Source organism: Camelus bactrianus, chromosome 9 (genome assembly GCF_048773025.1).
Source record: "Camelus bactrianus isolate YW-2024 breed Bactrian camel chromosome 9, ASM4877302v1, whole genome shotgun sequence".
Lineage (NCBI taxonomy): Eukaryota > Metazoa > Chordata > Mammalia > Artiodactyla > Camelidae > Camelus > Camelus bactrianus.
Window position 1 is genome coordinate 37,621,056 of NC_133547.1, and position 27,587 is coordinate 37,648,642.

Sequence of the window (27,587 nt, forward strand, 5' to 3'; positions counted from 1 at the left end):
TCAATAAGTAATTAAGAAAAATGGTGCTAAGTGGAGAGTTTCTGGAAGGTCTGGAAGGTCTGAGTGTTTCTGAACCCCCCCCCCCCCCCGGGTATGTGTCAAGGATCGCAAATTCCTCCAAAGTGAGTGTTCCCTATAGGGCGTATTCTGTAGGGTCAATCAAATTTTCATAACCACTGTTGTCTAATTCTTCAACTCTGTCTCTAGCTATGCTCTGGGGAAGAAGAAGTTCTGCTCCACTTCCAGGATGCTTCAGTCTGGCACTGGTGGGAGCATCACTGGAAGAGCCCATGGCTTGAGATTGAGGCATAAAGACTCTACTTTCCATGAGAGAAAGGCTCAAAGCAGTTTCTTGACTGTGTGGGTGAAAATCAGAAAAACAGGGAGGAGGATCAGAAGCCTCTGCATCTCCCAGTGACCTTCTATGTTCAGCTACAAATTCAGGGCATCTGAGGACCAAATGTTGGTTCCAAATTTTCAGACGGCATCTGTCTGCTTAGCATCACCTGCTGCAATCTTCTTTCTTGTTCCTTTTTTGGTTTTCATGTGAGTGATTTGTCTTCTTAATTTGTTCATGTCTACCTGACAAAATTCAACAACTCGCTCACTCTTTTCCACATCTGCACACAGTGTGTGTGTGAGTGCTTTAGAAACCTGTAAATAACCTTGATGTCTTTCATTACTCCATCCTTGTTTTTTTAAAAAAAGTCAGTAGGATGTTCTTCAATAATTGGCATAGCTCTGAGTATCTGGCACTGAGGGCACTGTGTACTCATGCTGGTTAATCTTGTCTAGATTGGGAGTAGCAAAGGATTTCCTTTGATTATATCTTTGATTTAGTCTAAAGAGAACCTGTTCTAAAGCATGAGTGGAATTGTTGGCTGTGGAGATGAAACTGAAGAGAAGGAAAAGGAGGCTGGACTCAGGGTGAGTGCTGATGAGCTGCTGTTTGTGGATAACTTTCCCTCTGCATGTTTTCTCTGCATGTTTTGCCAGAACTTGTATCCACCAATAACTTTCTTTCTCTGACCCTTAAAAATCCCATGCAAACTGTCTTCACTAGCTTTGCTTGCCTAGTTATGAAAACTAAAAAAGTTTTGAAGAAAGCTGATGGTGACAGATCTCAATTACTTGCACAAATTCTGTGTTGCTGATCTGTGAGTTACCAATGCTACAGGTTACATCTTGTCCTACCTCTTCTAGTAAAGATCCTTCCGAAAATGATCCCTTACAAATAGTCCGAGTGTGGTCCTGCTTAGGCTGGCACCTCAGTGAAGGGGGTCAGTCTGGCCCTGGAAGGAAAGGGTACTGGGAAGCAAATGAGGCTCTGCCTAAGCCCGTGCTTGGGACCCCCGACTTGCGATGAAGGCATCTCAGAGAAGTGCTAACCGGGGACCTCAGTGTATGGGGCTTGGATCACTCCCCATAGGTATGTAGAGGTCTAAAAAATGTATTTTTTATCCTTTAATATATTTTATCAATTCAATTTAAAGTCCTTCAGAGTTTTATAGAGATTTTTAAACCATTCAAATTTATTGTTCTGTTATTTAGATGTCATCTTCTGTAAACCTATTTCACGCTCTTACTTTACTGTTTCCTCCTTAATTGCATAATTACTCGTTTTGTAATGTGTTGCAAGTTTTGAAATACTAGATTAATCCTTTTCCACCCTGTCTTCGCAAAAAGAAGGGTCCAACACTTTTATAGCTTGTCTCTTACCTTTTGACACTTCCCACATATCTTTATTTTATCCGGCAGATTGAGTCCATTATTTGTCACATTTTTTTTTTCTTTTGTTTCCTACTTTGCTCCAGCAGTTACACCAGTTAAGATTTTTCAGTTCTAGTGCTCCTTTAATTTTGGTGTTCTGTCTTCTAATTTATTTTTATGAGTCTTTGCCCTATCGTAATGGTGTTGTTTAATTAAATCTAATAGTTTCTTTTCAAAAACAACAGCCACACTTACTGGATGTTGCATTATTGGTACAAGGCTGTACCGTTACTTTGAGAATTCAGTATGATTTAACTCTTCATGCTCATCATTGACCCTACGAGTCTTTTTGAATGTCTTGTGACATATGAAGACATAACCTGCACAATATGCACTTACATAAGACTGAAGGATGATCAATTTGGATACAATAGGAACAGGTACTAAATGAACGAAGGGCTAGAAAATGCAAAATGAAAAAAGACACGGTTGTTGAGCTCAAAGTGTGGAATTCCACATTAGACGCTAGATTACATCTGCCAATGCTTTATTCAGGAAAAGATATTTGGATAATTATTTACTCAGTATTTATTGGATGTGTTATCTTATTGTGGTTTGGCATTGAAAATTAAAGTTAGAATTGTTAATGCCTTTTAGTAGTAGTTTATATTTGTGCATTTTACTTGGGACATATTGGGCTTTTTAAATTTCTCTCTGTTCCCAATCCTAGGAATTTATTTACTTTAGTTCTATATTTTAAAAAATTTTATTTTGTCCATGCGTATGTAGCTTTCCCCTCTGTGTTCTGTGTTCTTCTTTGGGGACTCCTATTATTTACATAGTATGTCTTCATTCTCCTTCTCTTGGAATAAAATGCTCTAATCTGTCTTCTATTTCACTTATCTGATTTTTTTCAAGGACAGTTCTACTATACTATATTAAGTGTTTTCAGTGCTGATTTTATTTTTTATACCTCAGAAATGATTTCAGCCTTTCTGTGTTCATGGTTAAGACCCAGTTTCAGTTTACTAACCATTCGTATGAGTTGTGTTGATAAGACTTCCTAGGAATTCACGTGACAGTCCCTCTTTCGGAATTCACATTTGCCTTTAAAATTTTTGCGATTTTTCCTTTTTCTTAGATATCACAGAATGTTTTGTTCATTCCTTGTTTTAAACTGATTTCTTTTTAATTAATACTCTCTACTAATTTGCTTGCTTACTTCTGGGAAACAGAATCTGAAACAGACTTAAAAGCCCCAATGTTCAGAATTGGAAAATGGACCAGCTTAAATAAGTTCCCTTTACCTGCCTTTAAAACCCAATGTTTTCAGAATGTATTCCTGTATTAAAAAGAAATAAAGTGCAATTCTTGATTTCATGTTGGCAATTCAAAGGGGAGGATAAGTGAATGAACAGAAATGCACGCATATAAATGTTCACTGCAACCTATATGTTAGAGTATACATAGCAGTACTCTTCCAGTAGCCCCAACCTAATAAACAAAACAAGCGAGACAGAAGCAAATTTTCAACAACAGTAGAATGAATAGACACACTGTAGTAAATCCAAAAAGTGGGACATCACACAGTAGTAACTGACGAATAAGCTACTAACAATGCCTGTGCTCACACACATAATATTAAGCAAAAGAACCCAGACACACAAAACTAACACTCGTCCGTGGTGATAAGAAGTGCGGTGGTGTTACCTGCGGTGAGCAGAGCTGTGACTGGAAGGGAGCACAGGCCACCACTTGGGGATTGATAATGTTCTGTGTATTGCTCTGGAAAGAGAGTATATGAATATGCTCACTCTGTGAAAATCACTGAGAAACACATGTAAGATTTGTGCGCTCCTTTGTACGCATGTTATACTCAACAGTTTATCTTAAAAGTGCGTGGGATCCAGGGGTAGTCACACTGCATCTGTACCTGCCACACATCTGCAACCAGTCACCTGCATTATCTGTAATTTTTATGGTGTCTAATGACAGCGTGTGTCATGTGCCATAAAACAAGAATAAGCGTTCTGCTGTAAACAAATGAGGAGAGGCTGAAATAGTTCTGATGAGGAATCAGAGACGGCTTCATAAAGGAATTGTCAGTGCAGAGGATCGATTGGGTGCACAGAGGGACAGTGAAAGGAAGTCAGTTAAGAAACTACTGCAACAGTCCAGGGTCGCATCCAGTATTTGAGGGTTGAGCATTGTGCCTTGGGCAGTTAGGTGATTACTGAATATTTGCTAAATGTGAACAACATTGGACTGAATGTTATCTTTGACAATAAACTGACTTACCACATGGGGGAAAGAAAGCACAAACTTTTCTCATCATTCATACTAAATATCTTTTGGGAAAATTCTGGACATGAGCATGGGTATGGGGGATTTGGATTCTTATTAAGCAAAAATACATTAAGCAAAATTTTGTTTAAATAGTCTTTAGAGTGTTGGAAATATGGGAACTGGCAAACATCAGCAAAGTGACAAAACAGTTGCAAATTACATGTTGTGAAGATTTCCAGTTCAATGAACTTACTGATTTATTTTTGCACTTATTCTTGTTTTGCTTTTTAAAAAAATGTATAGCAATATTTCAGAAATGCAGATGTAAGAAAACATGAGAAGAAGAAAAATGCTACAGGTACTGAACTCTAAAGTGACCTCCCAGGACTATGTTGAATAGGAGTGGTGATAGTGGGCATCCTTGTCTTGTCCCAGATTTTAGTGGGAAGCTTTTGAGTTTTTCACCGTTGAGTACTATGCTGGCTGTAGGTTTGTCATATATAGCTTTTATTATGTTGAGATATGTTCCCTCTATACCCACTATGGCGAGAGTTTTTATCATAAATGGGTGTTGAATTTTATCAAATGCTTTTTCTGCATCGATTGAGATGATTGTGTGGTTTTCGTCCTTTCTCTTGTTGATGTGATGTATTACACTGATTGATTTGCGTATGTTGAACCAGCCTTGTGTCCCTGGGATGAACCCCACTTGGTCATGATGTATAATCTTTTTTATGTGTTGTTGGATTCTATTTGCTAAAATTTTGGTGAAGATTTTGGCGTCTATGTTCATCAGTGATATTGGCCTATAATTCTTTTTTTTTGTAGTGTCTTTGCCTGGTTTTGGTATCAGAGTGATGGTGGCTTCATAGAATGAGTTTGAGAGTATTCCCTCCTTTTCAATCATCTGGAAGAGTTTGAGAAGGACTGGTATGAGTTCTTCTTTGTATGTTTGGTAGAATTCCCCAGTGAAGCCGTCCGGTCCTGGAAGTCCTAGCCACAGCAGTCAGGCAAAAGAAAGAAAGAAAAGGGATCCAAATTGGAAAAGAAGAGGCAAAAGTGTCATTATATGCTGACGACATGTTACTATATATAGAAAACCCTAAAAGGTCCACACAAAAGCTACTAGAGCTGATTGAAGAATTCAGCAAGGTAGCAGGTTACAAAATTAACGTTCAAAAATCAGTTGCATTTCTTTACATTAATGATAAATCAACAGAAGAAGAAAGTAAAGAAACAATCCCCTTTAAAATAGCACCCAAAGTAATAAAATATCTGGGAATAAATCTAACCAAGGAGGTGAAAGAATTATACACAGAAAACTATAAACCATTGATGAAGGAAATTAAAGAAGACTTTAAAAAATGGAAAGATATTCCATGCTCCTGGATTGGAAGAATCAATATTGTTAAAATGGTCACACTGCCCAAGGCAATCTACAGATTTAATGCAATCCCTATCCAATTACCCAGGACATATTTCATAGAACTAGAAAAAATCATAATAAAATTCATATGGAACCATCAAAGACCTAGAATTGCCAAAGCATTACTGAAGAGAAAGAAAGAGGCTGGAGGAATAACTCTCCCAGACTTCAGACAATACTATAGAGCTACAGTCATCAAGACAGCATGGTATTGGTACCAAAACAGACATATAGACCAATGGAACAGAATAGACAGCCCAGAAATGAACCCACAAACTTTTGGTCAACTCATCTTTGACAAAGGAGGCAAGAATATACAATGGAACAAAGACAGTCTCTTCAGCAAATGGTGTTGGGAAAACTGGACAGCAGCATGTAAAACAATGAAGCTAGAACACTCCCTTACACCATATACAAAAATCAACTCAAAATGGATTAAAGACTTAAACATAAGACAAGATAAAATAAACCTCCTAGAGGAAAACATAGGCAAAACATTTTCTGACATACATCTCAAAAATTTTCTCCTAGAAGAAATAAAAGCAAGAATAAACAAATGGGACCTAATGAAACTTACAAGCTTCTGCACAGCAAAGGAAACCAGAAGTAAAACAAGAAGAAAACCTACGGAATGGGAGAAAATTTTTGCAAGTGAAACCGACAAAGGCTTGATTTCCAGAATATATAAGCAGCTCATACGACTCAATAAGAAAAAAATAAACAACCCAATCCAAAAATGGGCGGAAGACCTAAACAAGCAATTCTCCAAGGAAGACATACAAATGATCAAAAAGCACATGAAAAAATGCTCAATATCACTAATGATCAGAGAAATGCAAATCAAAACTACAATGAGGTATCACCTCACACCAGTCAGAATGGCCGTCATTCAAAAATCCACAAGTGACAAATGCTGGAGAGGCTGTGGAGAAAGGGGAACCCTCCTACACTGCTGGTGGGAATGCAGTTTGGTGCAGCCACTATGGAAAACAGTGTGGAGATTCCTCAAAAGACTAGGAATAGACTTACCATATGACCCAGGAATCCCACTCCTGGGCTTGTATCCAGAAGGAAATCTACTTCAGGATGACACCTGCACCCCAATGTTCATAGCAGCACTATTTACAATAGCCAAAACATGGAAACAGCCTAAATGTCCATCAACAGGTGACTGGATAAAGAAGAGGTGGTATATTTATACAATGGAATACTACTCAGCCATAAAAACCAACAACATAATGCCATGTGCAGCAACATGGATGCTCCTGGAGAATGTCATTCTAAGTGAAGTAAGCCAGAAAGAAAAAGAAAAATACCATATGAGATCGCTCATATATGGAATCTAAAAAACAAAAACAAAAACAAACAAACAAACAAAAACAAAGCGTAAATAAAGGACAGAAATAGACTCACAGACAGAGAATACAGACTTGTGGTTACCAGGGGGGTGGAGGGTGGGAAGAAAAAATAAATAAATAAAATAAAGTGACCTCCCAACCATGGATTCAATCTGTCCACTTACCCACGGAAACAGCACCTGCTATAGGAGGTCTAATTTCACTTTCAGCAGCTTTTTTCAAAAAACAATCAGAAAAACCTAGCAAGTCCACTAAATGCGGACTTCATCAATCAGCTAGCAAACACAACCAAGGCTAAAACAAGCACATGATTATTTCTATTGGGTCAGAAGGCAGCAAATCAAACATAAAGCTGCCCTGGATTAAGAAATCCAAGAGCAGCGAGTTGTCTGAGGCCAACATCACTGTCCCCAAGTGTCCCTTCTCCCTGCAAAAGGTATTATTGGTGTCACAGCTGTAGACAACGCTGTCGTCTTTAAAGGAACTTGGAAAATGATGTCACTTACAACATTAAACTGTGAAATATAAATGAAGGAGGAAGCAGATGTGGAATGCAAAGAAGAAAAAACTATATTTTAGAGAAACTCCAAATTAATTCTTACCTCATGTAGCTGTGACAAAGGAGAAGCCAGTAGAAGGGAGATAGGAAGGAGAGCAGTGGGGTGAGACTGTATGTAGAGAGACGGCTGCAGCACAGAAAGCCATGCCCTCCGAGCCTCCCATGTCACTCTCATGCTTTCCCCATACGTCCCAGGTTTGACACTTTCTGCAAATATGCACCAGCCTCACATATTTCCACAACATCCCCCCTCTGCAAAGAAGCTTGGAGAACTCCCCAAAGAGAAGTGGCGGGGTGGGGGTGGGGGGGGGGACTTCTGTTCACTTGCCTGCAGTGGGCAACCTGGTTAAATAACCCTGTTTTATTGCCATCTCCAATTGCAAGTAAAGTCAAATGAGGAGTATGTGGGGAAAAAATAAAATAAAATGTAGAAATGTGGGAAGCAAAGATCACTACCTGTATATCCAGCAAAACAATTCTAAAGTCTTATCATCTGTGCAGACTATATCAAAATTGATCATTTCTAGGTTTTTCAAGTCAAAACTGTACCAAATCCCTGGCATTCCATAAACCAGAACAAACCTCTGACTTGGTGGCATCAATCACCCGACTAGGGCATGCAGAGCAGCTTAAAGACCATGCAGCTCTGCTTTGTGGCTCACAGTGTAATTCTCACTGTAGCCTTCCTACCCACACAAAGCAGAGGCTTTGGAACAGAAAGCCTCCAGTGTAAAACAGTAATTTTTTTTTTGATTGGTCATCCTTAGGCTGCTGTACTCAGATGGATTAAAAAAAAAAAAAAAAAGCCACATGAGCAGAGAGAGAGAGAAAAAGAGAGAGAAAAAGAGAGAAAGGGCCCAGATTATTTTGTTTTGTTTTGGATCGGGGAATCTATCTTCTACCCATCTCAGTTCGTAGAAAAGGCAAAGAGAACAAGTGCTCAGTATACATGACGTGGGAGGCAACGCCTTGTTCTTTCTGCACTTGCTCTGTGACCTTAAACCAGTCACTTCCCCTCCCCTCAACTTTAGTGGACCCCTTGTAAAGTGTGGTTGGTAATAATATCTCTTCCTGGGATTGTTTCAAAAATGTAATTAGATAATGCCTGTGAAAGCACTCTGCGAACTCTAAAGTGCTCTGCAAATACAAGGGATGAAAGATTGAAAAGCTGCCTCTGGGTGGCTCCTTCCCAAATATGCCCCGATATTAACATTTTAGTGGTGAAAAAGGAGCGCTAATGTTTCTCACTGGCACTTCTCTACTGCAGAAGAAAGTAATCTAAGTAGAAGGAATATATTTTGCCTCAAGACCCAGTAAAGCTATTTTCATTTTAATTAGGAAATTGTGGCACATAAACATTTTTATTTTCCTTGAATTGACCCTGCTAGAAAAAAAAATTAAAATATTGCTCACCACTTGTCTAATGGAAAAATCTGAAAGTCAGAGGAACCCTGTCCTCATCTTGCCATCAAGACCTTGTGTGGGACCTTGGACACGTTATTGTCCTTCCCATCAATCAGTTCTGTACAACAAATATTTATATAGCCCCGAATGGATGCCAAGTTCTGTGCTAAGCTCTGCTGGAAGAACAAAGAAAAGAGCAAAAGGCATAGTTCTTTCCATCCAAGAAGTGTATAATTTCATAATGTTTTTTCATCTTCCAAACAGAATGGAGTACCCACCTCTCAAGTTTGTTATGAAGATAAAAAGATGGCACAGGAGAGTGCCGGCAAAATAAAAACAGTGATACATCTATGCAATGCGGTATTATCCCTAGACATAAAACCATCAGCAGCATGTAAATGGTTAAAGAATACTTAACAGGCGGAAGTGGAGAACGGAGTCATGTTTTTAGAGATCTACATATGTTATTTCATCCACGCAACAAACTGGTTAGATGGATGTTAACCACTGCTTTTGACCAGTGGGGAAGTTGAGTCTCAGTTAAATCATTTATATCAGTTAAAATGACTTCGCTAAGAAATCAGAGCCACTATTCAAACCAAGGTCAGTCTGACTGCAGAGACGACAGAAACAGTTGATGTAGATTGTGCACTGCTTCAGAAATCCACACGTTTTCACAGGGACAGGAGTTGCCAAAACTTAACAAGCAGCAATAATCAGTTGTAGAAATGGATAAGAACACATTTTCTTAACTTATTTTCTTTGAAGGCATTTGAAGGAAAGGAGCAAATTGAGCTGACTTAATAAACATATCAGCACAAAGGAGTCGAAAAACACTATCGTTTTCTTAATCCCCTAAACACAACTCATACCTGGAATAATGTTTTAAAAGCAAAACTAATGCTGTTTTCTGAATCCTTAAGTAGTTAGAATGGAAGGCAAGACTGCACATTTCAGCACTCACATGGTTAAAAGAATCATTTAGAGAGGGCTTCATGAAATAAAAATTTCTGTAATGCTTTCTGTGTGGATTAACATACAAAGCAAAATACAAAAGGTAGCTTAACGCCTAGATATATTAAAATCAAGAGCTTAACTTCTAATATCCTCTCTCCAATCAGGTACGGATTTACAAAACATTTTACTATGGTTGTTATTTTTCCTAGCTAAAACTCACAACAAAATCCACCAGCCTGAAAAACTGTTGAGTTACATTGGTATGATTTTCAAAATTGATTTTCAACCGATAGAGCAGAATAAGATAAACTCCTGGGGTATGCAAAAGCTGGAAACTGCTTAGAAGCAGCTAACAGAGGTGCACATAAATCAAGCAGCCTGGAATTATAAATACGTAATGACTATTTAGGAAAAAAATTGTAATGATTGACTCTCTTTGCTGACCTAAATGGCTATGAATGAGCACTTCCCTCTCACAGCAGGAAAATAACTACTAGTATTTATCCAGCATCCACTAAATGCTACACCCTGAGGTACATGCTTGTTATACATTATCTCATTTAACTCCCACAAAAACCCTATGAAGCAAGTAAAATTGTCTTTACATTCCAACCAGACGATGGAAATTCCAGATGATAGGATTGAGATTTAGAATTCAAATAATGGTCCAAAATCACACAACTAATAAACAGCGGAACAAAGATTCATCTCCGAGTCCGTCTTTTCCCTTCGGTGTCCTGCCTCCCTCTTCACGTTAGGCACCTTAGAAGGTCCCATCTCTTCTCTGCATGCCATTTGCAAATATAAAAGGCTTGAAAGGCAATGGAAAGAATTCCCAGAATAGGTTCATTCATTCATTCATGTAACAAATAATTATTAAGAAGTCCCTACTCTTTGCCAAGCCCAGTAAAGGACAACACAGTGTGAGGGAAACATACATGGGCTTTGTTCTCATGGGGTTTATGGTTTGAATTATTTCGGTTTTCGAACAGAGGAGTCTCAAAATAATCCAGAATTGAAAATAAACTAGACTGTACATCTTGAACGAGACACATCTGGTCTGTCACTCACCGTCTGGTGACTCAGGCTAAATAGCAAGCACACTGAGTCCAGTTGTGTCATTTATAAAATAGAGATAAAAATCATATGATTTGCCTTAAGATGATATGATGAGGAATAAATAACATAATGCATATGAAATTACCACGAACATTCAAAGACAGACAGATGAATACACACATAAAAGGATTATCATTCTGCTTATTAAGGAAAAGAAAATACATTTTTAGCTTATGAAAAAAGCAATTATGTAACATGAGGGCAACAGCTTCTACCAGAGTGCAAAGTTTTGAGGCTCCAGCCCATGTGGATATATAGATAATAAACTGGAAAAGGAACTGCAGAAAAGAATAATTCATTTATGATTTTAATTATTTGACATATAGTACCAAGGCAATTTGAAGCCTCGTAAAGCATACGTTTAGGGGTTTTTTTTTGTTTTTTTTGTTTTTTTTTTATCTTGTGGATTTAGATTTAACTAACCAGCCCAAATGCTTCCCCACACACTGGGTGGTGAGAGTGCACCAGGTTAGCAGAAAGGTTTAACACCAAGAGACGCTCATCATCCAGTGTGCAGACAGGCGCTGTGATGGGCAATGAAGACAGGCCAGTGCACAAGGGACGGACCATGTTCCCAGGGAACTGGCAGCCCACTGGGAGATTCACAAAGTAGCCAGATGCTATTCACTGCTGCTAAGAGCTAACCGAGGGAGACACAGGGCATTACTGGAACAGAATCTTAAATCCCTCCGAGTGTCTAGGAAACCCGTAAACTGAGGACTGGAGGGATGACGAGGCAATTTCAGGTTAAGGCCAATATTTGGTGGTAGGAGAATGTTGCAGGCAGAAAGGCCTAAGGCAAACACATGGAAACAAGGGCAAGCTGGAAACAAGAGTCAGCAGGAAACAGCGCTGAAGACCGAGCCTCGTCCATGGTGGCTGGAGGAGCAGAGTTCTCCACAAAGTGTGAGCCTGGAGAAGTTAAGGGAGAGGTACTCTGGGAATAAAGACTTCTGAGGATGTATTGAGGGACGTGGAATTTCTCCCCACAGTAAAGTAACTGATATTCAGAGGCTTTGATTTTGAGTTTGGTTTTGGCTTGAGGGCAAGCAAGAAGGTCACCATCAGACTTGGTCTTGAGACATCCCACTGGTGTCTGGGTGAAGAATGAGTTGGTAAAGTGAAGCCAGGAGACCAAGCTAGAACTTTTGCTGAGTTACCACGGCCTGTGACTGAACATAAGTGCGTGCTATAAATATAAATCAGAGGCAGAGTGAATTGTTTACCAAAGAAATGAAATGCTCATTGAAAAGCCAGAAGATCACGGAGCAAGGTGAGGAGGGCATGGGGGTGATGAAAGTTGCTCCCTTTGGCCTAGATTTGTGGAACTTCCAGGACTGCCTGGAACAATTCCCCCCCTCCCAACCCTCCTCCCTCCACCCAGGGCTCCCAATTACCTTTTTTGTTCTGACTGGGGGAAAAGTGTGATTGCTCCCTTTCAGGAAGTGGAATGCAGGCCCCATCTGTGGGATGCTAAAGGCCAACCTGGTACAGCATTTACTTCGTAGGGGGCAGGGGCTCCTCTGACTGAGAATTCATTTGTGGCTTTCAGCCCTGTCTCCGAGTGCATCCTCCCTGCACACACTGCTGCTGTACGGCAAGGTACTTTTTGTCTCCCACAGGAAGATAGATTTATTCATTTTAGTGGTATCATAAGATTGAACAGCTGGTCACTGTTTCTCACTGTCTCACTTCTCACACACACTTCTGCTTTGTCAGCCACAGTCCCATGGCTAAACACTGTGAAAAACAAAGGAAATGTGTTGCAAAAGCAACTACGCTGATGAACAAAACATATAGACCCTCTGGACATAAGTGAAAAATCCAGCAATTCATTTTTCCATCCTTTTCCAAGTTAAATCTAAAAAAAAAGTTATACTGATATAAAACCTTGTATTTGAATAATCTAGCTCATATTTTTAAAGTTATGATGACTATTGATCTAATTTAATTCATGTGTTAAAAGGCAGTAAGGGAGATCAGTCATGCGACCAGAACATGGAAATTAAATAGACTATTCAAAATTCACAGATCAGTTTAATAATCGCTGGTACTTAAAGGCAGGTCACCTGACTCCAGGATGAATTGCCAGCTCCTAGCCCCAGTCTAAAGGCTCTGTTTAGCTGAACTGGCCCCTTGATCAAACCACACAGCAGGCTCAAAGATAATCTTTGTTCCAAGTCAAAACTCCATACATAAATCTTCCCACTACTACCTTTGTATCATCTGCGGACGTTTTACTGGCATTGGGAATGATAGTAATAATATAGTAGTAATAACAAAAAAAGTGATAGTTGAGCAGCTGTTGTGTAACGGTTACTATTACAACAGCAACAATAACAGACCGGCTGCAGCAAGGGAACTGGGCATGCAGGCTCCAGGTCACAATATGCAGCTTGAACGTACTGACTCCAGCACTCTGTGACTGTGTGTACGAGTTTAGGTAAGTTACTCACCCTCTCTGTTCCTCTGTCTCTTTATTTTAAGTAACTGCCATTCACCTGTAAGAAAAAAAAAGGCATCTTGGGTTATAACAACACTATCTAACAGAGATGTATTATAAAGATTAAAAGAAGTAATACCTTTTAGGTGCTTAGAAAATTATCTAGCACATGACAGACATTCAATAAGTGTTGCCTCATCATTATTTTTAAAATATGCGTAGGCACCCATATTATTATGTTGTTAAAATATTATTACCATTATTGTTGTCATTATTGTTACTACTATCATTATGGGACCTACTTTCTGACTCACAACAGTCCCATGAGGGAGGTGGTACATGCAGTACATCGACTGTTAAGGGATTGAGTCAAGAGTTATGGCTAGTATCAGAGCCCATAAGGCCTTGTGGATTAATTTCTTATTGCTCCGGTAACAAGTCACCACAAACTTATTTGTTTATGGAACTGTAGGTTAGAGGTCTGGTATGGGTCTCCCTGGGCTGAAGTTAAAGTATGGCAAGGCTGCATTCCTTCCTGTCACTAGAGGAGACCCCATTTCCTTGCTCACTCTGTTGTTGGCAGAACTCGGTTCCTGGCGGTTGTCAGACTAAAGTCTCCATTTCCTTGCTTGCTGTCGGGGAGGACTGTTTCCAACTTATAAAGACCCATAATTCTTTGTCTCATGGCTCCCATCTGATTACACTGGGCTCACACAGGTAACTCAAGGTAGTCTCCCTGTCTTAGGTCCGAGACCTTAATTCCATCTCCCAAGTTCTTGTTGCCATGTAGTGTAACCTATTCTCATGTTCCTGAGTGGAAGGCATGGGCATCTTTTGTGAGCCATTGTTCTGCCTATCACCCCAAGGCAACTCTGATTTCTTCTGGGGACCAGTTGGTGTCCGAGCAGCAAAGCTGCTAGTGACAGAAGAAGAAAATGAGAATTACAAGGAAAAGGATAAATTAATCAAACATTCTGAAAGACAACTCTAACTGCATACTAAACATGAGGCCAATGGTGAAAGCAAGAGTGTGGTGCAATAGATCAGTTTTGTGAGAAACAAAACAAATCACACATTTATCAAAGTGGTAAGAAGGGGAAAGTCAAAAAAACATAAAAATTACAGGTAAATATTAATTTGACAGTAATAAACGTTATTGGTTTAAAAGAAAGGAATTATAAAGAAAAGATTAATAGAGTTGAGCAAATGTGTATACAAGAAGAATATTTTAAGGGGTTAATATCATAAATTTATTATCCTCTCTTACCAATAAGATAAAAATGTCAATAAATACGTGGACAAAGTATCAGTAAACAGGCAATTCATAACTGAAGAAATATCAGTGGTCAATAAATATATGCAAAAACTTAATTCCATATACTTATTATTCAAATATCAAATTTAGGCAAAGATAAAAATTTGCCTAAATGAGAACATTTTCCTGATGATACAACTTCAAAACATTTATCCCAAAGAAATAAGTAGAAATAAGCACAAAAAATATGTCAGAACATCATTTACTTATAATAGAAATAAATGAAGAAAACGGTAAATGTAACTAAAATGATCCCTTGTGTTTGCAATGAATGTCTTACATAAGCATTGTCTTTGGCCAAACATGAAGATGTTTTGGTATTTAAAACAAATAAATGAAAAATCCATTCAAAATGTTTGAAAAGAAAGTAAAAAATCAAGCTATTGAGATTTTCCTAAGAATAAAGATTTGAAAAGTATTCTGAGAAAGATCAAGCCATAGTGAACCCTATAGAGAAAGCTGCTTTAAAATCTTTTGGAAGACTTCAAGGTACACACGTAGAACTATTTGGTAAAGAATAAACTAGGATAAAGGCTAAAACACAAATCTGAACCAAGCATATAAATACAACTGGTTTCATGGAGACTGGGGCAAACATGGAATTTAGAAAGATAGTATCATGAATTGAATTAGATTTAGTCGTTAGTTTTCATTTAATGATTCAGAATGAGCCATGATTTTTCACTTAATGAGTAAGATTTATGGTACTCCACAAGATTGAAAACAGTAGTAATTAATAGAAAAGGCTTAGTAAAGACATACGATCACTCACTCAAAGACAATTCAATATTGGAAATGAGGCATGGTTACTTTACATCCGGCAGAAATTTATAATACTAAATTGATAATAACATTTAACTATAGGAAGAGGATGTAAATTTCACTCAGAGTTCACACTGTGAGTAATGAATAATCAGCCAAGGAATAATTGCAGTCATAAAACATCATTATTCATTTACTTTACCTCCCAGGGCATCTTTGCACAATACTGAACAGGATAAATCTTGATCAGAAATGGAGAAATGGTCACTTTTCACTGGCATCTGAAAGGTCTTATAGTCAACACCAAAACTATGCAAGATCATAAATGATCAGTTAACAAAGTACAAGAGAGATAAATTGAAGAGTATATGTTTCCCTTACTTCAGGATGTTTACCTAGAAAGAATTGGGCTGTTTCAGACACTAAACACAAAGGCACTTTCCATGTGCAAAAAACACAAATACTTTGATCAATACCATCTCCCTCTGAAGAACATTTCATTTTCTCCATTTTCCCCCTTCTCAAAATCCACACTTTAGCAAAACTTTTCAATTCTGCCCAAAAAATTATTTCCAATAATCTTGCCATTTGAATATTGCTTACATATTACAACTTCATATGCTGTGTGTGAATCCCTGTATCCTGTGTTAAATTTACATTTTTCAAGCCTTCAAGTGAAAATTCTACTGTCCTGTGGAAATAGTACACTGCTGAGAAGAAGAGTAATTGATTCGAAAACCTCTGAAATTTCTTGATGTTTCCTTTTTCTTTGAAATAGTAGTCAATTGAGGTCAAGATCCCTACCTAGATGTGCCCTTAGTTGGGTACCATGTGAAGAGGCTTAGAAAAGTCCAATGAATGGAAAAGACAGGTTATCCCCAAAGTCCAGGAAGACAACATTTTGATATTTGGATCTTCTGAAGAGACATAATAAGAACATTTCTTAATCAGTATTTAATTATAAGCTGGAGAGTTCATGTGCGTCACCTAGCAGGGAATTCTTTGTTAGAAGGCTCAGCGGCCCTCCAATGAAAGTCCTACAGTAAAATGAGCCCCAGTCTGGCATCACCATGGAACAGATGTACTGCCGACAGGCCAGAGGACTGAAATGAAGGGGTGACAGTCCACGAGCACATAAAAATACATTTTTAAACTACACTTAAGCCGCAGAGACGAGAGGGAAGAGATGACTGTTTCAATGACTAAGAATGTTAATAGATTCCTATTCACTTTTCAGCTCCACCAGTTAAAGCATCAGCACTCGTGCCTGTCTATTTGCAGTCATGTAGCCATTCACACTCAGCCTGCAACGGCTTCAGGACTGGGAGATTTGTCACGTTTTCCGCATGTTCCAAAGGGTTAGGTGCTGCCAGGAGACAGCACTAATAATAAAGCATGCGCTCATGAATTCACACTAATAACTAGAAAACCAATACAAATTGCAGGATTGGAGAGATTAACGGGAATGCAGAGACATACAATAAGCAAATCAGCCCTACTTCATCAAGCAAGTGTTCGGTGCTGTACTATAACAAAGATAATTGAAGACTGTACTGGAAGGGAGCCTAACTGTCTAATAAGTACTTGGCTGTGATTCACTTGCCAGTCAGAAACTGAGACATGACAAGTTCTGAAGCAGATAATGCCTGATTTGAGCAGTGGCTTTATTGTTTATTGATTTCAAATTTGGCTTAGAGGGTTACATTAGAGTTAAAAAAAAAAAAAAAGAAGAAGAAGAAGAGATCTCAAGGGAGGGACCAATCAGCCACGGTGAATTTAACTGAAGTTTTATCATGTCTTAAGTTCACTTTTTTTGGTTTCTCTGTAATCAAAATATTATATATATATAATACATATATACACACACATATATATACGTGTGTGTGTATGGAATGCGAATCCAGTTTCCCACTTATGGAATAGGCTGCCAACATTTTCTAGCCATGCAAGCTTTCAAGTTATGTACCCTTAAGCTAGTTTTCTTTAAACTTAAGTACACTCCACTGTAAAACATAAATGATGGTATTTATCCTATAGGGTTGCTGTGAGGATTAATTAAGATGCATTGTGGGGTTTACTGGTAGGCAGCAAATGAAGACTGGATGTGTAGGACCAGCAACAGCTCCCAGCATTTCTTTGCACAAATCTATATGATTGAGAAAATTTACTTTTGGTTGCAAGAGGAAGAAAGAGGATGGATCATGGTGACCAGAGGCGGAGGAAATCAAATTGAGAAAACAGAAAATGAAATCTATCGTCCAGCCACTTCAAGTTCTGAAACAGAGATGCAAGGCAGAAGACGAGAGATCATTTTGACAAAGGAAAATGAGAGATTAAATGTGCAGTCAGTCACATTTCAGGGCTCCGGGAACAGAGAGTTAGGAAGAATAAAATTCTTCCAATCTTCCTACCAAAATGGCAGCATCAAGCCAGGCTGCAGAACAGACAAGAAGTTATCAGTAGTGCCAGAGATGCCTGGCAAAGAGGCAAAAATCTTAAGATCACTGACAGGAGTGGCTTTGGTGAAATTTCTCTCTCAAAACACTTTTGGGCAATAAACACCCAAGAGAATGCTAACACAAAAGAATATGACTAGATTTTTCTTGAAAAAAACTCTTAGAAATTCCAGAGCAATAGAAGGGCTTGGCAGGGAAGTGGAAAGGCTGCTGGAAGGAACCAAAGAGACATTAAAATCTGGAGCTTAATGCATTTTGTGCCTGCAGCTAATAGCACCTGGGTCATTTGAGTTACATGTTCTCCATATTTTGTTTTTGCTTTTCACCCCAACTAAAATCAAGCTCTTAGAGAACAGATGCACATCTCAGATGTTTTGTATTTCTCATATCACCCAGTACTACGCTGGGCACAGGTTAGCTGTTTAATACAATCATACTGACTTTCATAGTGCATGCCAAAGGAATTGATCAAAAAATAAGTAAGTTGAGAGGATACTTCAGAAAAAAAAAATTGATGAACAAGGCATAAATAAATCACCAAGAACAGATGGCATCCAACCAAATGTTTTTAAAGCAGTCAGAGGACACTGGGATTGCTGGCTAAAATGTTTAATCTTTCATTAGAATTGGACACTGCACCAAACCATTGGCACATTGCCATCTCATTTAAAAAAACAAAAAAAACTTAGAAAGTGACCTTGGAATTGTTTGCTGCTACAGAGTTGAAAATTAGTAAATGATATGGTAAATACTAGTAATGAGATAAGCAGTTTTTGGTTGTTTATAGAAAGGAAGACAGGCCAAAAAATTGAATTAAATGTAGCTAAGTGGTATTTATATTTTGAAGAATAAGGGGCCAATGAGAATGATTTATTTTAACCTTTAGAAAGTCTTGGGAAGGTTCCAGACCAACAAATTCAGCAGAAGATTAGAGAAAATGCTTACTCATGAAGAGAAAATTGACTTCAACACAGGAAACAACAGTAGGACTGAATTGTTTTTCTTTATCTATATAAATGGTGACATTGAAGTATGGGAGGGATGGTGACAGGACAGATACACATAATATCTTCATAACTGATTTCAAAGAGGGAGCAAACAATTTTAAAGAATGAGCAAGCTTTTGCCAAGTAGAGAAGAGAGAGAAGGACAGTTCCGGTGGAGACTGAGCGCAGCAGGGACGCAGAGATTTAACGCTTGTGTCGTGTCAGGGAGCAGCCTCAGCTCGGGTGAGAAAGGACAGCACGAGTGGAGCCTGGTCCAGACCAGGGAACCCCCACCCAGCGGGCGGCCCCATCCTTTAGGCGACAGGGAAGTACAGCATTTCAAGCACAGAGTAGAGGTGATGCCACAAGACTTGCTTCTAAGAAAATAATTTTGGAAATAGAATTTGAAGAAAAGTCAGAAGAGATGAAGAGGTGGACAGAGATGAGCAGCAATGAGAAGGTAAAAGGGACAGGTCCTTGGTGAATTTTCAGGTGACGAGGAAGTGGACTCAAAGATGAAGCGGATGTATTAGAGCCTGAGAGACTGAGGCATGAGATGAATAAATTCTACAGGAAGAGAGTAGGTAGAGCAAGCTGCAATGAGCCCCGTATTTGCCACATTTAATTAAAGACAGAAATTTTCAATTGGCAGAAATGTAGGTTAATACAAAATTAAGAACGTAGACGTATAGGCTTTTATAAGGGATAGTTAAAATCTCAAGGATGTCTATTTTATTCCAAACTTTTGGAACATTTCTTACATACCACAGGATTGAGGATTTCTTTCCCAGTCTGTCCTTCTGCCACATTTGAGGCAGGATATTATTACCCTCCCTCTACTATTTAGATCACCCTTTTACCATTCCCTCTGCTTGCAGTCTGTTTACCTTCAGAAACATTTGCATTCTGTAGTCCAGCGTGTTCTCAGACCACTAGTCCCTCGAGCTGAGGAAACACTGTCTACTCTCCCCCTTGGGGCATTTATGTGGGACAGCAGCAGTCCCTGAAGGCTCTGGAGGTCCTGAGCTTCGATACACGCTTAGCTTTAACCCAGTATTTCCCAAATTGATGTGACTGAGGAAGTGCTTTCTTATTTATTTACTTTTATTTTTTTTGAAGTAAGGTTTTTAATATCCAAGAAACTAACTTTGAGAATCAGTCCACCAAATACAGCAATAAAAATGCAACTTCATTCCTATCACTCTTGGATTGATAGGAAAATTTTCTACTTTCCTATGTCTTGCAAAATCAAGGCCAAGTGCACAAATTTTTCACTCAACCTCCAGAATCTAACACAAATGTATCTTTAAAATCTAATCCTGATCCCTTATGAACTTTCTCCCCTCTTCCCCCTGGGAGCATGGCATTTTCAGAGGCTACTTTGATCCAGCTGTTTATTGACACCAAAGATAACCCGACAAGAAGACCATTTTAACTGTTTTTGACATGAGTTATTTTGAAATAAACAAGTAAAAAACTCAAAACTTTCAACTATTTCAATTCTGGAAGATACATATTTTTAACTTCTCCTTCAGTCTCACTCCATCTATAACTGCCACCACTTTATGATCAACCTAAGGTGGAGAATAGAATAACACAAAGGCCAGGGATGTGTAAGGCAAGAAGTGAACTGAAGAATGAAATGGCTTGTGAGGAACATGTAGTCAACAAAACACATCAGAAGTCATGTCACTGTATTTGTTTTTCTCAGGAAAAACCATTAATCAACATAAGCTAAGGGTTTGCTTATTCTCTACATATTAACATATACCTCCTGCCTTTGATTTCTTGTCTAAAAACAGCATTTTCACAATGGAAATAGTTAGACCAAATAGCCTAATAATGACACTATATATGAAACTATATATGAAATTTACACAAAATTATGAAATTGTTTTTGGTAAGCTTTCTGATTTGGCAATGCGACTTAATTGATAATACTTATTTAAAAAGGTGGATTTATGGGGAAATAGGACAGAAAGTTGGGTCATAATATGATTCCTTATCTCTCTATCAAATTGCACAGAAAATTCTCAATGATATTTCTCTTATTTCTTTTAATAACCAACGGAATACACACATTGTATTTTATTTTGTTAAATATTCTTATAATAATGAAAATGCATCTGGTGTTAAACTCTTTAACTGCTAATCTGGTGTTGGTTGTTTTCTTGTTGTAAAGAAAGCAACGTTCACTGAGTGTCAAGAATGGGGGTTAGGAAGTAAGTCAGGATCAGAGATGTTTTGCAGCTTGACTTACTAATAAAAACAAACAAACACATGTAGCCCCAATGAATCTGCGTTTTAAAACCCCCACTCTAGAGGCTCATCTTGGCCTTGTCACACATAGAAGAAACATATTCAACTCCAGCAGCCTTGAAAAAAAATCCTACAATTCTCTCCTGCAGTACTTTGAAAAGGTGGTGAAGTAGGTGGGGAACATGGCACAAAGCCCTCCAAAGCCCTCATCAGTGCTGTTTACCCATCTAACGCCTCAAAAATCCTCTTTGCAGGACAGTGGCTACTCCTTAAACCTCATTCCTCTCTCTGAACATCAGCTCCCCTTCCCTGACTCCTTGCCCTGCAGATAAATTTTCTTGTTTCGTGTGTACATCAGTCACACCTTTTGTTTCCTCCAGTTCTTCTCTATTGGCAATAGAGATGCTGGCGATGTCTCTCTAATGGGAGGTAACCCCCAGCATCTGGTCAGCACAACAAGATGGAGAAGGCACACCCTTGGCAGTCATAAGAGAAGAAAAGCCTCTGAACACACTTGCCCTGTGATATTTTTGTCACTGTTTCATTTATTTTGCCGGAACCATTTTGATGCAAACACATCCAAACAAAAACAAAAACAAAAACAAAAACAAAAACAAAAACAAAAACAAAAACAAAAACAAAAACCTAAGAGCATCAAAATGACCGTATCAGAATGGCCTGTTTTACATCCTGCTGTCCGTAGTGCACTTTGTGCTCTAGCCAACTACTTTCAATTCAAATATTTATTCTGTTACGTCCCAGCTTAAGTTCAATTATTGTGGGCCCCGCCAGTCCACAATCACTTCAAGCTCCTATCCTCTCGCTCATTCATTCAGAAGTTATCTACTGAGGGCTTGTGATTGCCAGAGATCTGGGGAGGGGGGAGCGATGCAGCCAACAAGAAGACAGCCTTTACTCTAGCTTTTGGGATATTTGACATTCCACTGACATCAAGCGGGGAAAGTAAAAGACAAACACATTCAAGCAAACAAACTAACAAGAAAATGTCAAATAGTGCCAAGTGTTAACATTTAAAATTAAAATAGCTTTCTAGGTGGAAGTGAAGAGGAAGCTGCTTTTGATGTGTGGCCTCTCTGAAATCTGAATGAGAGAAAGGAGGCAGTCAGGAGAAGGTCAGGAGAGTGTATCAGAGAAACCAGAGTGAGTAGCCAGATGGGAGTTGAGAGGGTGTAGGGATCGAAAGGAGGCTCTGGAAAAGCTGATGATGAGGCCTGAGAAAAGCCCAGACCAGGAGGCAAACGTCAGGTCAAGACGGGCTTTTTAAGAAAGAGTCAGAAGTTTGGATCTTTATTCCAAGCATAAGGAGAAGCTACTGTAGAGTTTTGAACTGGGAATTTGCATAAGCTGATTTATGCATTTTAAGCATCTTCCTGATACTTTTCTAGATATAGAAATTATATCCCATTCCTCAGAGATCAAATTCAAGCACTCCTCCTCTATCATTAGGCCATTTCTTATGAATCCTGACCAAAATGTTCCTCCTTGTTCTCTGTTCTTTCCCAGCCTGCGTTCCCTTGAGGTGCACCACTCGGGGTGGCTGCTTATCTGAATCCTGAGTTCCCTCTACGCACTGTCCGGGGTGGTGATAACGGCCGATGACTTGATGAACACAGCATCCTTTGTTTACTGATATGGCTGCAATATTTTTCATTCACACCATTCGTTCAACAAACGTCTATTGAGTTCCTAAAGAAATGGGACGGAAACTGTGAGAGGTTACAAAGATCAATCCCATACAGACCATACCTTCAGTGAATCTTCAATCTTTCTTTCAATCAAAGAGAGAATACACGCAGGCAGTGCCCATGATACAACAGTACAAGGTGACAAATACTTACTGTAAGTGAGGAACAGATAAACTCTGTTTAAACCACAAAGAGAAAGCATTTCTATTTCTTTCCCTCCCTCCCTTCATCCTCCCCTTCCCCTCTCCCTCCCAGCCTTCCCATTGCCAAAGCTGTGCTTCTTTTTGTAAGCTGCCTTCATTGCATTGTAATGCAAATAGCTTCTTCAATGTGATTGGGTATAATGGCCTCAACCAACTCCTGGTACATGAGACTAGTAATAAATCACTATAGCAGAAAAGTCTCAAAACTGCAGGAAAGACTTGATTGACCAAAACAGAATTACCAACCCATCTAAACCTATCACTGAGATTAAAAGGTGGAATACTTTAAATAATCCAGGTGTGAAAACACCTATCTAGTGACTGTTGTCCTTACGAGAGAAAGGAGAGGGAGATTTGAGACACTGAGATGCAGGGAAGGAGGCCAGGAAAAGACAGAGGCAGACATGAAGTTGCGCTGGCACATGCCAAGGAACACCCAGAACCACCAGAAGCCGGAAGAGGGAAGGAAGGAGCATGGCTGCTGGCACCTTGATTTTGGAGTTCAGGCCTCCAAGTTGTGAAGATAAATTTCTGTTATTTAAGCCACCTAGTCTGTGGTACACTGTTGTGACAGCCCAAGCAAAGTAACACAACTTCTATTACTGTTTCCACAGCTACTTCCAATACTGACATCTCTATTCTTACATAGTACCAGGCACTGATCTCAGGGCACTACATTTATTAACCCGTTTAATTCCAACCCAAACCCCATAAGGTAAGTACTGTGGACTGAAACAAACGCACAGCCTAAAAGTTGAGAGTTATGTGTTATTTGGCGGGAGGACCTGAGCCGGGATGACAGCCTCTCAGGTCGCTCTGAGGGACTGCTCCGAAGAGGTAGGGGAGGAGCTAGGATATACAGGAGCTTTACAACAAAGACCAGGTAGTTGGAACAATAACAGATTACTTGTTATCTAAGGAAAACCAGGCATCTCAAGTTAAAGAATGTAGTGCTTTTCTATGCATGGGAGGGAGCAAACATTTGGGCTCATTGAATTCATTCCTTTGACAAGCACCTAGCCATCTAGGGCCAGTGTCCTGTCCTTTCTTATTCTGAGTCCCCTCCGGGTGCGCCATAGTGAGTGGCTGCAGAGGCCGGGCTGCAGGCTTGTCTTCTCTGCTGGGGGGTGGTGGCAGCCACTGCTGACTTAATGGCTTCAGCATTCTTTGTTTACTGATACAGTTTGCAATATTTTTTGCTCACAGTACTATAATTAGTTTCATTCCACAGACAAAGCAAACTAAGGAACAAATCAGTAACAAACAGATTTGAGGATATAGGTTTGGATCCAACTCCAGAGCCCTCAACATCCTCACAACACAATCCATCAAAAACAGAGCACAACTGCGCCACAGGGTTTAAACCTCAAAAGCCAGACAGCATCTTACGTTTTCCGTGTGGTCTAACGGCCTCCTTCCCTGTAGCTACAAACCTACAGGGTGTTCTTTCCCCAAAAGGTCAGCTTCCTTGGGAAGGAAGGCTATTTACCCAGTTCCTTTGTCCCTCAAGTTTTTAAATTTCCTTTTGCAAGTCGCAAAATGTAAAAGTTACCATTTTTCTCATCAAAGAAAAGAGGACTTTGGCCATTGTTCCTGTGAAATAACCCACTAAAATCCTGCCAGATTTAGGAATAGTTTTGCATTTGTGGATTTTTACTGCTCCTCCTTTCTTTCTTCCACAAACCATGTTCTTGCTAACTTAAAAGTGTGGAGGTCAATTTAAATTCTCTTTCAGGTTGAGGCTACACCCATTCTTCACCATGAGCTGTTTCTTTCTCTCTTTTTCTTTTTGCTTCTTTTCAGGACTGAAAATGCCTAAAACACATGTATTATTAAGCTCTTCCTTGCACTTAAAATTGTGCTGAGTCCCGGACTAAGCAAAGACACAACATTGCTGCCCTGTAGGAAGTGTAAATAGACGTGAAAGTCGTATCTGTGTGTACGATCTAACAGATACACCAATCTAAACGAGTGCAAACATATTCATCCATGCACTGAAAGGTCAAAAGAGCAGTCTATCAAAGCTATTGCATTGTTAGTAGAATCACTATTTTCCCGTTTAAATGGAAGCTAAACTCTGTTGGTGCATTTGCTGTTTTGAAACGAGAATGTGCCCTTTCCTGTTTATTCCAGAGGCAGCAGTTTTATGAGTTCAGCTGTAACACTATATTTTTGCAAGGGACAATTATAACCATAAAGGGAATTGTGTGGTAAAAGCTAGGGAATCTGCTGTTAGGCAAGAAGATGACCTTTTTACTCAGCTGGCTTGCTAAATTTGAGCAGGTTCTTAGCATTTGGGAGAGATTTATGGCCGCTAAAGGAAGCTTGACTGCTCACCATAAGACTGAAAATCTTTATTTCCTTAAAAAAAAAAAAAAAAAAAAGATGTGCAAACAGTAACAACTCGTTGAGCCACGTTAGTTCAAGAACTTCTCTGTTCACCAGCACTTTTCTCCTGCACACTGAGACTTGGAGATTCCTCTACTCTATGCTCCATGCTCTGCCCCTCCACTCGAGGCTGTTTCCTCCCCTAAATCCCTCAAGAGTACCCCATTTAGTGACTGTCTACATACACACTTGGAAAAGTTAATTTGCAAGAGCTGAATTTCCCAGGAGGAAACTGATTCAGGCCAGAAGGAATAGGCTGGAAATTTCCAAGTCTACTTACCCAGAAGCTCCTGGGAATATATCATAAATAACTTAGTTCATCCTGATAACCAGAAAGAAAGAACATTAGGGACCAGTCCAGGTGATGGAAGGGCCTGCACATGCATCTTTCTGGCCTGAAGCAGGAATTGATTATGTGGGCAATAAACATAGGCTGATCTCTTTGCTAATGGAAGAGGTTAAAGGGCATGAAGAAAGACGGTGTAAATAACATCCCAATCAAATCCCAAAATAATAACAAATCAATTCTTTAAATATTAAAAATATAATTGATTACAATGGGTACATTGAAAGATAATCTCAGGATAAACATTTTTATAAGTAACAAGCTGCTATAAATTTTAAAATGAAAGACTACTGCTTATTAAAAATTAAAGGTTTCCAGTGGCTGTTTTTTCTCAAATAAGTATAAAGACTAACTTAAAAAGTGTTTGCAGCACATGTAAATTAAAAAAAAATTATAAAACAATAGTAAGAAAGATAAATAGTCCAGTAAAAATAACCAACAAAGGATATGATGATGTGTTATGGCTTGAACAGGGCCCTAATCCAATAGCTAGCGTTTCTGTAGGACAAGGAACCCTTGGACTCACAGACACACAGATTAGATGGCCATTAAAGAAGTAGACAGAGGTTGAAGTTAATGCTGCCACAAACTAAGGAAAGCTAGAGATACCAGAAGCTGGAAGAGGCAGGAAAGGACCCTGCCCGAGAGGCTTCAGAGGGAGCCTGGCTCTGCCAACACTTGATTTCAGACTTCTGGCCTCCAGGACTGGGAGAGAATACATTTCTGTTGTTTTCCGCTACCCAGTTTTGGTAATCTGTTACAGCAGCCACAGGAAAGTACACACCAAGCGAATGAAATAAAAAACAAACATAAATGGTCAAGGAATATTAAAAGTCCGTTTGAGCATCTTTTTATGAATTATTGGCCACTTGTGATTTTGCCTCTATCTTTGCCTTCGTATATCCCATTCTCCACAGAGCAGCCAGAATGTTCTTTTCACAGAGTATATTAGATTAAATCAGACTCTGGCTAAAAACCAACCAATGTCTGCTACATTCAATTTGGTTACAAGTAACGACAAACCCAAATGTCTGAGGCTTAAACAAATAACATCCTTTGACAGGGGACTGGAGGTCTGTGGTTCAGGGACTCAACAGTGTAAGGAAGGACTCGGCTGCTCTGAACCCATGAATCTACTCCTCCATTCTCAGATTAATATGACACTAGTTCCTCCCTTTCTCTCCTTCTCCCAGGACTCTATTGTCTGCAACTCAAAGTCATCAAAATCCCCTGGTTACTCAAACTTCTCAAAATGTCTCCCTCCCTTCGTTGTTGAAATGGTTACCTGTTCTCCTTGGAAGCCGTCACTTCCTTTGCAGAGTCACCCTTTAGTACTGACTGTATTTCTCCTTTGTTCCTCATGCCTTGAGCCTGAGAGTGTCAGGTGTCCTCCCCTGACGCACATTTGTGCTTCATGACCATTTTCCTCCCTTCTCCTTTAAATCTCCCAGCTTTGAATTCTATGCCATTAAATTACACCACTAGCTTGCCCTCCATGTTGCAGTCATCCATGGGCCTTCACTGTAATTTTTTAAAGACTTTAGTTCCTGAATCACAATCACCCTCTCCAGTGTCATTCTGTCATAATTCTTGGTAATTTAATTATCTGCTCATATGATTCTTCCAATCTCCGGCCTCTCAGTTCCTTGACTGCCTATCCTCCAAAAGGTTTACCTTCTACCCTACTTCAGCCACCTGATTCCATGGGTTATTCCTTAGACTTACACATTAATAATAATTACATCCCATTTGTAAATGCAGTTTCAGGCATTTACTCATTGAAGACAATCTCCTTTTAGTCCATCTTAGTGTCTCACTTCCACGAGACTCTAATGCATTGAACTTACCTTTTCACTGTCCCTGAGTTCTTCCTGACTTCCAACTTCATCAAACTTAAGTCCCAT

At 39.2% G+C, this 27,587-nt stretch overlaps 1 pseudogene; it reads right to left on the reverse strand.

The window, feature by feature from the left end:
* LOC105068858 (BRISC complex subunit Abraxas 2-like) lies at positions 1-27,587 on the reverse strand (annotated as a pseudogene).